This window comes from Vombatus ursinus, unplaced genomic scaffold (assembly GCF_900497805.2).
Source record: "Vombatus ursinus unplaced genomic scaffold, bare-nosed wombat genome assembly UNPS02014847.1, whole genome shotgun sequence".
NCBI lineage: Eukaryota > Metazoa > Chordata > Mammalia > Diprotodontia > Vombatidae > Vombatus > Vombatus ursinus.
The window spans coordinates 22,131,810-22,136,011 of NW_020954625.1; the positions used below are offsets into that span (position 1 = coordinate 22,131,810).

At 39.6% G+C, this 4,202-nt stretch overlaps 1 protein-coding gene and 1 pseudogene across 1 annotated transcript in view; both read right to left on the reverse strand.

Annotated features, from left to right (window-relative positions):
- The window catches only part of LOC114026846, a 35,477-nt pseudogene extending 33,880 nt beyond the window's left edge, over nt 1–1,597 (reverse strand).
- The window catches only part of PRKG1 (protein kinase cGMP-dependent 1), a 1,334,778-nt gene that overhangs the window by 836,199 nt on the left and 494,377 nt on the right, over nt 1–4,202 (reverse strand). The gene's annotated exons all lie outside the window — the stretch shown is intronic.

Below are 4,202 nucleotides of genomic sequence, written 5' to 3' on the forward strand. Positions count from 1 at the left end.
ATAGATAGATAGATAGATAGATAGATAGATAGATAGATAGATAGATAGATAGATAGATAGATAGATAGATAGAGGGCACAGGGTGAGTTGAAGATGAAAGGGTCATATCTGGAGAATAAAATTAAGTGGTGAGAAAGGATTATACTAAGAGAAGGAGAAAGGGAAAGGTAGAATGGGGTAAATTATCTCACAAAAAACAGAAAAGATAAGGCTCTTACAGTGGAGGGGAAATGGGGGAAGGTGAAAGGGAATGAGTGAATCTTATTCTTATAGGATTTGACTTAAGGAGGGAATAACATACACACTCAATTGGGTATAGAAATCTGTCTTATCCTACAGGAAAATAGGAGGGGAAGGGGACAAGAGCGTAGGGGGATGATAGAGAGGAGGGTAGATTGGGAAAGGGGGTAATCAGAAGCAAATACTTCTGAGGAGGGACAGGGTCAAAGGAAAGAATAAAATAAATGGGGGGTGGGATAGGATTAAGGGAAATAGAGTTAGTTTTTCACAGCATGTCTACTGTGGAAGTGTTTTGCATAACTGCACATGTATAGCTTGCCTTTTCAATGAGGGTGAATGGGGAAGGAGGAAGGGGGAAAATTTGGAACCCAAAGTTTTAAAAACACATGTTAAAAAAAAAAGAAAATAATGCCTTTGTATCCTCAGCAGCTAACATAGTACTTTATAGACAGTAGGTGCTTAATAAATGTTTACTGAATTGAATTAAAAAAAAATTTTAAAAAAAAGGCAGGGTTTGCTTTTCTCTTCATATTCCCAGCACCTACTGCAATGCCTGGCAAAGAGCAAGCATTCAACAATTGTTTGTTGAACTGAAATAAATTACAAGTTATTTTCAGTCCTAATTGTATCAGGGCTGAAAGAACCCACAGAAATGGCTCCTGACTCTTTAAAAACGTATCCACTTTCCACCTCAACAGGCCACCCCTTCCCAAAGCAACAATAATTCACCCTCTTCTTGGGTTATTTTGATTTGTGAGAACCGACTGAGGATAGGAAGTGGGGATGCCGACTGTAAAGACAGAATTTGCTGGGGAAGCTAAGGCTCTCTCTGGATATTGGAAAGGTTATTACATGAAGGAGGGATTAAGTTTACTCTGCTTGGCCCCAGAGACAAGAACTTGGAGCAAGGATGGCAAATTGGAAATAAGCAGATTTGGGCTTGAGGTCAGGAAAAGCAATTCAACAATAAGATCTCCATCAAAATTCATAGGGCAGTGGTCTGCTCGAATAGGTAGTGAGTCTTCAAAGGATCATGGATTTAAAGCTGGGAGAGATCTCAAAGGCCAATAATCTAAGTCCTTTGTTTTACAGATGAGAAAACTGAGGAACAGAAAGCTTAAGTGACTTTCTCAAGACTACACAGACAGAAAGTACCTGAGGCAGGATTCAAATTTAGCTCCCCCTGACTCAAGTCTATCACTGGATCTTGGACACCATCAACTTACCTGGCAAAGGCCAGATGACCATTCTCTGGGTATGAGGATAGGGGGCTGCTTTTATAGGTACGCATTGGCCTAGATCCGCTCTGAAGTCCTTTCTCTCTCCGAGATTCTGTATAAATCCAGTGCCAAAACATCGCTGCACCTCACCTGGTGAGCACTGCTGAGCCTAGCTCCTTATTGTCAGCTTCTTTATTTGTTTCTATCTTAAGATTCTAGGGCTGCCGATCCCCCCATTGTGGTTGCTGGAGCACTTGGGTAGGAAAAGGCCCAGGGTGGGTGTAAATTGCTATTGTTGGAGCTGTAATGGTGGCAAAAGTTGAGTCCCAACCTTGAACAACACTTCAGGGAAACACGATAATGAGATGTTTCTCGGTTTGGCCATGGGCATAGCAAACACTGTGTCATCAAAGGGTTTTTAATCTCCTTCCCAAAAGTGATTGAAAAGAAGGCTAGAGTCTATAGAACCCTGTAAAAAGCCTGTGTCTACCTGATAGAAAAATATGTAGACAAAACAGGGGAAATAAAACTGAAATTATATGAGAAGAACTGGAATTTCTATGGTGCTTTAAAGATTTATGAAGCTCCTTATTAAACCTCCTGAGAAGTGAGTATCAGAGGTATTATTATTATACCCATTCTACGGAATAGCCTTGGAGAGGTTACTTTAGTGCCCCTACTCACACAGCTGAGATGGGATTCAAATAATTGAATAAGCATATATTAAATACCTACTGTGTGCTAGAAACTGTAATGGATTCTGAGGATACAAAAAAAAGAAAGAGAGAGAGAAAGCTCCCCCCTTCAATGACCTTATATTCTCACAAGGACTTGCACATAAATCATATACACACATTTTATAGATAGGAAGATATCGAAATATCGATATATATTCATATAGATATAGGTATAGATATATGCAAAAATATATCAAAATAAAGTCAAAGCAATTTGGGGAGAAGGTACTAGGAACAATCCAAGCCCATCATTCAATTCACCATGCCAAGTGTCCCATGGCCAAAACCTACCACCTGAGCTTCTTCCATAACACATGTAAAGGTCTGGTTATATCATTAAAAGATAGTATCTGCTACTGACTTGGGATGAATGATGTTATTCCTTTGATCAAAATACAACACAGAACTAGTACTTTCTGACAAAATCTCAAATCTTAACTTAGCTGGAGGCCTTTCTGCATAATTCAGGCAAGGGTAAGGACAATTCCAGTTACTCCAGAGGTTTATCTTGTGAAGTGGCTTTAAGGATCTCCCCCATCCCCTGCATAATCACTATTTTCCCATTTTTAAAATACAAATTGCAGAGGTCTCTTTTCCTTTTCAAATCATTTAATCACCATCTGAGGGACTCTTGACTCACTTGCAACCAACTTCCTTTTTTTGACAATTGGTTTTTCCTCAGTTGAAGAGGGAAAGGCTTACTGCTGAAGGCACAAGGTGTTCATTTCAGTTTCTCAGTAACAACTTTTTCATTCTTCCCTGCACCTGCCAGTCTAGTGTTTTCACAAGAAGAGATAACATTCAACAGCCTACATTCAAAAGCTTCCCCAATCCACATGTTTCAATAATATGTTCATTCTGGAGCTGTTAGGTCTGTAGGTTTACTATATTGTGATTTCACCTAATGAGATTAAGCAACTTACAACACAAGTCTTCAAGGCTCCTGGAGCTAGGGTAGACTCAGAAATGATAATGCCATTTCCAGAATGAAGCAGCAGAGAAAAGATCAGATTTGGCTACAGAGGTGGTGAATGAGGGCTTTGCTTCTTATAACCTATATGACCTTGAACAAGTCACTTGACTTTTGTATTTCCCCAGTTTCTTCAATTGTAACATGAGGGGGTTGGACTTAACAGCCCTTGAGATCCCTTTTCTCTCCAGATATCTATTCCTATGACAAATAACAATGTCACCCACCATTGCACTTCCAGTGATCTTGTCTGCCACCCACGTATTTAGCTAATATTGTGAAATGAAAATCACATTAAAGTCACTCCTTAGTGTTCTAATTTTGATGGCATGCCCTGTTGTTTACAGAGTAAGAGGCATAATTACTGTTATTTTGGCTTCTCAGTGAAAGTCAGAAAACAAAACTCAAGTGCCATGTGCTAACACAGGTGTAACCCCACGCTACATAAATCCCACTTTATAGAACCCTAAGATATGAATTCAACTCTTGCAAAATTAATGTGTAACTATAGTGATTGCCAAGCTTTTAGATGATCAGGAAGTTCTCTCATTGCCATGGTATCCAAAGGATCTTTCCTGACAACAGTTATTCGTATTATCACAGAATCTGGGAGTTGGAAGGGACCTTGGAAGCCATTTTGACTTACACATTCCTGAACAAGAATCCTTTCCACAAAATCCCTGACAAGTGGTTATTTGATCTTTGTTTGAAGGTTGCCAACAAGGGAAACTTTACAACCTCCTGATATAGCCCCCTCCACTTTGAGAGCTCAGTTTCTTCCAACAATTTCTCTTGAATCAAGCTGAAATTTACCACTTAACAACTTCCACCCACTCCTAAGAATGCCAAAGAGAACAGGTCCATGACACAGGCCTTTGAATATTTGAAAATAGCTACTGTGCTATGCCTTCCCCTAAGACTTCTGCAGGCACATGAGCTGTACGCCCAAACATTCACTACACATTTTTGTTTGGAACCAAATGAAGACCAAAATTACCATGCTTGGGATAGATAAGTATGTAGATAGATAGATAG